Source organism: Pterocles gutturalis, unplaced genomic scaffold, assembly GCF_000699245.1.
Source record: "Pterocles gutturalis isolate BGI_N339 unplaced genomic scaffold, ASM69924v1 scaffold8854, whole genome shotgun sequence".
Taxonomy (NCBI): domain Eukaryota; kingdom Metazoa; phylum Chordata; class Aves; order Pterocliformes; family Pteroclidae; genus Pterocles; species Pterocles gutturalis.
Window position 1 is genome coordinate 34,526 of NW_010130697.1, and position 8,343 is coordinate 42,868.

Here is an 8,343-nt window from a genome sequence, read left to right on the forward strand (position 1 = left end):
AGCATTTAGCTGCATCTGTAATAATGTAATACAACCATTCATTTAATTTGATTCAGAGCCACATAAGGCTAGACAATGTCCTATGTGGAACAAGAAGCGTCTTCAGGTATGAATTCAGAGGGTGGGACACATTTCTGTCCCATGCTATGGCTGCTGGACATTTTAGTGCTCTCTGGACCACATGTAAAATGATGTCTCACATGATACAGACATTTAGTTGGGAATACACTGAACTTCTCCGAACACTGACAGGGTCAGTGTACAATGTTTGGGTTCAGAGATGGGAGGTGTCTAAAAGGGGTGTTTTCTGAGTATAATTATTTGGGGGAAGGGCCAGTAATATTCTATAACAATAGAATAATGATAATTTTTCTTTGCATTTCTAGTTTGTCTTTCCTCTGAGTCGCTCCAGTTTCTGTCACCTCAGGTGAACTGGCTGTGGATGCTTTCATTTCATGCTGGAGATTGTTCACTAACTTGCCTAGGGTGTGCAGAGAATTTTGGTCAGAGCCAAGGCGTATTCAAATGGAGCAGGGGGTACATTACCATTTTAATTCTCATTTCCTCTCCCTCTCTTCTTTTTCCTCTAAGCAAGAGCATGCAGGTGTTGCACAAGGCATTGTGCTCCACATATCTGTCCATGTTGTCAGCTGTGTATCAAGTCTGAGGAGGAGGAAGAAATATTCATGTGTTAACAACAGTCTGGCACTTCCCATTCCCAGTTTTAGTATACACGAGGAAGTGATAATTGATGAATAGAGCCGATCATAAGTTTTCTGATGCAACACTTCTCCTTTTGCAAATGTTGATTGGATTCTGACTTGCTGGGTTGGCTGGTTCTCCAGCTTCATGGAAACCTGCTTGGAAAGTTGTCATGCTGCTGTAAACCTTGTGGACCCACCTGGCCTGTTCCACTGGCTACCCACCATTCTGTGATGCCATGACACTGCTGGCTTCTCCCAGTTACCAGGGGCTACCCCCTGGGCTGGTCAGCAGTTGAATGAGTTGCCCATTAGATGTCCTTCAGCTGTTGGCCAATTCCTTTGCTTCCAGCTTCCTAGATCTCCTAGCTTCGAAGCTCCTTGCCTGCCCAGGTGATGGCAAAACAGCTACCCAGGCAGGGTCCTGGCATGGCAACTGAGGCACCAGCCCAGAAATGTTTCAAAATCTTTTTTTATAGATGCGAGTAAGACCTTTCTGGGAAGGGTGAGGGGAGGTGTGCCAACGTGATTTCCTCTGCAGGGTGAACATTCCAGTTCCCAGCACTGATGCAGGCAAGTCACGGGACATTTTGCCTTTTTGCGGTTCACAGCTTGCTTGCTAGGACTTCGCTGACAAATGCATTCAGTATGTGTGTGAGTACACGGTGGGGAAGACCGACAATTAGTGGATTTGAATCATACAAGGCGAGAGTCTGTGCCACTTTGCAACATATCTATTGCACAGGGAGATTGCAGAGTACAAATCGCACACGTTGCAGAGAAGGCACCAGTACTGGTTTGTGCTCTGCTGCATTGGCAGGCTGCGGGTGAGGGTTGGTTCCTGGGGGTGTTTGTGGGAGAGGTCACTATCTGAAATCTAGTCTTCCAACAGATCTCTGCCCCTGGAAGCTAGAGTCTCTGAGCGAGTGCATCTCCTCCAGACCAGACTCTCCCTGGCTAGGCCCAGGAGACCTCACTGTGGACCTTTGGCACACAGATCTGGATCCTCTGGCAAAGGAGGCAGTGTAGGTAGCTTATTCTAATGTTCTGCTCTGAACAGATTCAATGCCTCTCATGACCTCCACAAAAATTTTCTGGGTTGTTGGCCATATCGTGTCTCACCTGCCACATAAGCCGTGACTGCTGAAGGCCTAAGGTTAAAAACACGCTGCTTCATTGAGATGCTGAAGGCTATAGATTTCTGTTTGGGTTGAGTTTCTATTCTGGGTTCCCAGGTTTCAAGATGCATTGTACAAAAATCTTAGGAGCTTCAGAAGTCCCAAGGTATTATATGAATTAAGAGGTTAAAAAAGATCTGTGCCTGTGAAAAATCAGTTTTCTACTAGAATGACAGCATTTAAAATTGCAGTTGAGAGTTATGTTTTATGTGCTGCTGAAACAGAAGAATTAAAACAGAGCTAATATGCATGCACAGAGACATTCAGAGATAGTATCAGGCTCCGTGGATGACTCTGCCTTGGCACAGGTTAGAGTAGCTTTCCTGACACCAGCTGGGATGCTCAGTGTGTTTCGAGTGCCAGGCTCTCTGCTCACGCTTGTCTGGCCTCCTACACTGGGTTACAGGGACCAGGTGACAGAGAGCTGCTTTCATATGGCTGGAAAAAAGCTCAGAGTGCTCTCAATAGGGTGAATTCCCAGTTGCACTATTAGGAAGACTTCCTGACTTCTTTTTATCACAAGAATGGTACAAACGGACTAGAAGAACAGATACTTAAACAATAAATTTTTCTCCTCAGAAATATTTTCTATGGGGTAAGTATCAATGCAGACGGAGCTTTTGTATTAGAATCCTCCTGACTCTGTAGAGGCCATAAAATCCTCATGAAGCAGTCTTCTGCTGTCAGAAGTTATAATCCACCAGGAGTGAGTTACAGGGTTCCTAATTGCTGTAAATAAGCTTGCAAGGTTCATAACTCGTAGTAGCTCTAATGGCTACATCAAACTCTGGTTATTCTGTTTAAAATTGTTCCCATAGTTTGGTTGATGTCTAGAGATTTTGTATTAAAAAAAACAACAATAACAAAAAAAAGAGACAATGATGAACACAAGTGAAAAATTCAGTCTTCAATTTTGACAACCTTGCAGTAACCTTAGAAGAACCATACAAAGAGGGAGTGAAAAGCCCCACGACTTTCTGGTGCTGGGGTCAATGAATTGTAATGATCCACTTGCAGGGATGTCCACTGAATTGTCTAATGTCTTTTCCACCTCTGATACTCATTTCCCGAGGAGTCTTGATGCTTTAGGTGGCCCTTATGGACAATGCTATTTGCCCATGGTCAGATTCCCACCGCTGAACTCAAGGTGAGTTTGCATGGTCTAGAAGGCTGAGGTAATGGCTACATGCCACTAAAGAAGGGCAGTCTCGGAAATTCCTCAGAGAAAGGAAAAGGATAATTTCCTGTTGCTTCAGCTCCTCGGATGAGATTAGCATTTGGCCAGAGGAGTCCCAGAGCCAGTACTGTGGAGTGGGGCAGAACTCCCTAAGGTTGGGACTGGGATGGGAGCAAGACCTCCTCTTGGAGTGACAACTAGCTCTTAGTTGAGTTTTGCTGAAACATGAAACTTCACTCTCAAATATTTTTAAGACTTGAGCATTTTCAGATATTTACCAAGGATTCTGTGCCAGTATTCACTGCTTCTTTGTGAGCAGAATGCCTGCTGCAAAGGCATACTTTGCAAGTATTTCCAGAGCTACTGGTGGTACACTTGGATGTATTCAGTTTGACCTGAACTGTCTGTTTCTGTATTTCTTTGCCCTCTCTCTATGCTCAGGTGGGTGGTTTTCTTACATTTACACTTCAGTAAAGTCTTCCAGGTTACTTAAGCTAGGACACAGGCTGGCTGATGGGAGCTTTATTTAAAAAGCCTACACATTAATTACCTACAGAATAACGTAGTGAGGATACCTGCTGCTGTCTTCAGTCTTGTTAATTTTGGAGGTCTATTTAGACCTCCAAAGTTGCTGCCAGGAGTGAATGAATTGAACCCTTAATGACTTGTGTATTATTTGAAATAAATCCTTTTATATATTTTATCCTTTCTGATCCAACATCTAAGGGCTGTGCTCAGGTAAAGGTTGAACCTCACATACAGGGTTGAAAGAGGATTTGACACAGCAGCAGCGTTAGAAAGGAAATACTGCTATGTGTGTCATACAATCACAGTAACCCTGATTTTTAATTGCTCTCGCCCAGTATAATAACATTCAGTAGCAGACATTTCTTTAGTAGGTCTTGCCCCAGAGAACTTACAGTCAGAGAGAGTGAAAAACAACAGGAGAAAACAGGAGTTGCTCTCTTGACTCTAAAAAAGTGACTATTAAAAAAATACAAAAGCTTGGTTGCAAGTAAGAAGGAAACCCTCTTGGTAATTTGAAGCTAAATACCATAACCATAAGTCAAGTCTTCCTGTCAGCCAGGTGGTGAAGCGTAATACTTACCTAACTCTTCTGAGGTCTTTGCTCAAGCAATTTCACACTGACATCAGTGTTGGACTATTTGAATAAGATCTGAAGATAAAGGTCTCTGAAACTGGCTTGAGTGGAATGACATTGAAATATCTTAATTATTTCAATTAGATGCTCTGCAATCACCTGATTTAAAATAAAAGAACAATTTCTAAACAGAAACACAGTGGCTTTCAATGTGTGGCTTTACATTGACGTGTCTTGGAAAGATAACACTCCAGTCCTCAGATACCCCCAGATACCTCAGATACCCCTCAGGAAGGTAATAAGCAGTTTCCTCCCGTCTTGAAGCTGCAAAGATCACTATCTTGCCATATTTACAACCACACCCGCAAAGTGTCTAAGGAAATTAGTAGCTCTCTTACTCTGGCCAGGAAAAGAGCCAGTGATACTGGCTTTACTTTTTGGTTCAGGAGATAGGTAAGAGGATATAGCACCTTTTACTTTTCTGAAACAGGTTTAGATCTCGATAGCCAGAAGGACAGTTCATTTGCAAATGCTGCTATCAGCTAACTGCTACTCAGACAACGTGGGATTTTGTTCTCATTAACATCAGGTGTGCTGAAAAGCGTTCAGCAATCTGAAATAAATTCAAATTAGCTGCGTTGTTTTGCTCAAAAAGAATGGGGCAGGGGTGAAACAATGAAAAATTAGAAAGCTTTTCTTTCAAAATTAAATGTTTCAGTTTTGAAAGGTCCTCAAATCTGGTGTGTCTGAAGCTTTGCTTTATAGCTTCTAGTTTCACATGGGATGCTGGATTAAAAAAAGGAGATAGATTTTAATGAAGTTTTCTTTTGTTTGGATTATTTTTTTACAGTGGTTAAATAACCCAAATATGAAAAAGTAGTTTGGGGATGAGCTAGGGAAAAACCTACTTTTTCCCAATTTCTGAGAAAATTTTGAAAAATTTTGGTTTGATTCTCACTATAGAGAATTGTTTTCTCAGATTACTGTAGTTTTTCTACCCTAGCCACTGAGCTGAACTAGATACAAACTGATTTATGAGGCAAAGTGACTGTCATCTCCCACTGTCACTTGGATGGCAGAACCAGAAGCCTCTGCAAAGCTGCACAGTCTTCCCCATCCATTTCCACAGCGGTGTGGCTGCATCTGGCCCTAGGAAGACGCATCACTTATCTCTACTTAACAGCTTTCATGGGCTGGATAAACAAATGCCCTCAAACAAAATAATACGAGATTTATATTTATAGGAGCTTTTCAGTAGTTGCCATCCTTGCTTGTGAAGCTGTCAGGATCAAGCCCGGAAGGACTATGAGGACAGTGCTTTACCCATGGCAGTTTTCTGTACACCAAGGCTGAGACGCGTTTGTATGAAATCTTGCTGTGCTGTTGCCATAGCTGGGGTAAATAATGAACTCCACTAAATGAGTCTTCAGTACCTTTTGTACGTTCTGTCACAGTTAGCTTCTAAGTTTATGCCAGTGGTAGAATGATCGGAATCACAGCCATTTAGAGCTGGTACAGCTCCACTGCTTGGTTTCTGGTAGCTCAGCCGTGACTCTGAGTAGCTTCTTGAAAGGGGCTGTTAGTGAGCAGCCCATGGGGTAAGTTGCATGAAGCTCAACACTGTATTAAATAATTAGCTTTTATTTCTTGCATACTGGTACTTTCTTTATTTATTCAGAGAAGAAATAAGATTGAATCACAAAGGTGGAATGAGATCAACTTAATTAACAACTAAAATCTTTCTGGAGTCCCTTTTTGTGTCCTGAACAGCCTTTTACAAACTGAAACCACTGATACAGTGTTATATTTTTTAATTTAACTCCACTAGTATAAGCCTGGCATGACTATGTCCTCGCTCTGAAAAGAGGAGGGGGAGGACATTCTGTTCCCCCTTTGAAGATATTGCTTGCTATTTTGCTGGTTCACTAATGCATTGTGCTGTGCCCTCTTTGCTTTAGGTTTAGCCTTGTAGTTTTGTCATTCCTTCTTTATATAGTTGACTTTTTTTGTCTTACTTTCCCTATACTGTACATTTTTGGTGTCTGACAGCACGTAGGCCATCTCCCTCATGTCCAGGAGGAAATGGACGTGTTACTTGTCAGCGTGCTTGTTGACAAGCAACACAAAATGTTTTATGTATTTTGGCCATGCTGATTTACTGGAAACATTAACTTCTTGGAGGGGCTATTGGAAAAATTAGTTCCATAGCTCTCCAAAATAAGTTTTTCACCTTGATTTGAAGACATTCTGGGAGCTTTTTTTCTTTTTTCTTCTTCCATGAAGACCTGGGTCTCCCTGCTGCAGCTGTTCTGTTTTTAATGTGTTGCTCCGTTTCCAGGCAGACATACCCCTCTTTGAGTGGAGTTCATTTTTCTCTGGCTGTTTTTCCATTTTTTTTCCATTTCTCTTTAGAAGGTAAATTTGTCAGCCTGCTATTTTGATCTCTCAGTTCACTACAGCAGCAGAACCTGCGATCAAAGCTGCAACAGCAATATGAAGGAGGAAAACCAACACTCCACTCTGTATAAGAACTTTTTTCTCTTTTTCTCTGTTTTTTTTTTTTTTCCTTGTCTCTGGAAATGGGATGCTACAGACTCCTGTGTCCAAGGAGGCATGGAGAAGAATGCTTGCACCACAGTCTTGACTGCTTCTGTAGAAATACCCAAGTGAGGTGTCAAAATGTCACTGCAGGAGCACGAGGCTTGCAAGATTAATTGCTCTGAAACCCAGATTTCTTCCTGATGAGTTTAGCTTATTTTTCTGGGAGTTCCGTAGCTGCCCTTTGATTTACTGCACATGCACAGCAGACCTTTATTTGAGAGATCTTTCTTTTTACTATTTCAAAGATGGCAACCATAACTGAGCACTCAAGTTCTCACCCTGCTGCTTGGGTAAGCCTGCATCCAGTCCTCGCTGCTAGCACGGTGGCTGCATTGCCAGCCACAGCAGAGTCCTTGTGGAATGTCAGTTTGGGCTGTTGGTTGTCACTTGCATAAGCACAGGAGCATCTGACTGGAACTGATTTTTAGTTGGTGACAAGGTTTTTTTCTGGAAAATGCTTTTAAAAGGGGTTTAAAGGTGATCCACAGTGTGCATCTGAGCTTCAGGAAACATCTAAAGCCAAAGATTTCAGGTAAACCCATTTCCCTAAAACAATTATTGTGGTTACATTTCATTTTTTTTCTTCTCTTGCCAAAAGCCAAACTCATAACCACTACTCGATGAAAATGAACTCTTGACACTCTCCCTTTCCATCAGTGTAAGGTGTCCACTGGTAGTGTGGTGAGGCTTGGTCCTATCCGATATTACTGTCCCCGGTGTGGACATATCTTACTGCAAACTTCTGGTGGCCTCCAGGCCTTGTCCAAGTCTGGGTCTGCGTGGCATCCAACCTGAAGTTGCAAGTGTGGATTGAGGTACAGCCAGAACAGATTGCCTTGAGCAGTGTCCTCCACATAGTCCACAGCAGGCATGGGAGAGGTGGAGGAAGCCAAGCCTGTGCCATCTCCAGAGGATGCCTTAGGAACCCCCCACTGTCACCAGCAAACTGATGGGGGAATAGGATGGGAAGCTGTGAGATGTCGCGTTGTCATGTTCTTATAGGAAGTGTGTAGAGGGGAAAAGCCCAGAAGGTATGCAGCTACAATGTTTATCTCAATTTCACCAGCATCTCTGCATTGGCCAGGTAATCATCCAGTAGGTACGTCAAAATAAGGAGACTTGATTTCCTGGTTGGCAAAGATTCCCAATAATATATTAAAACAATTCTGTATTGTACGAAGAGTTGAAAAGAGCATTGAGAAGTGGTTTGGTCTCCTACCAGAAATTTTAATAGGTGAGATTTGGCTATCCCCTCCCTTTGATTTTTTTTTATGGAGTATTTTGTGGAAGAACTTAAAAGCTATGGAAAATTCAGCTGCCAACTAGACAGATGGAAGAGATGGAGAATGAAGGAAGACTTTCTGAACATGGCAGAACCCACCCAAAAACCTGTTGGGACAATAGTGGGGCAATAACAAATTGTGAGAGGTAATAAAGTGACAGGCAAAGATGTGTTAACTGCAGCTTTCCCCTCTGACATTGCAGATCTTTCCCCCGCAGACGTAGGCAGCGTCTCTTCCACACAGAGGAGGCAGAGGGTGGAGCTCAGCACCCATATAAATTATATGTGTCCTTCAGGGTGTT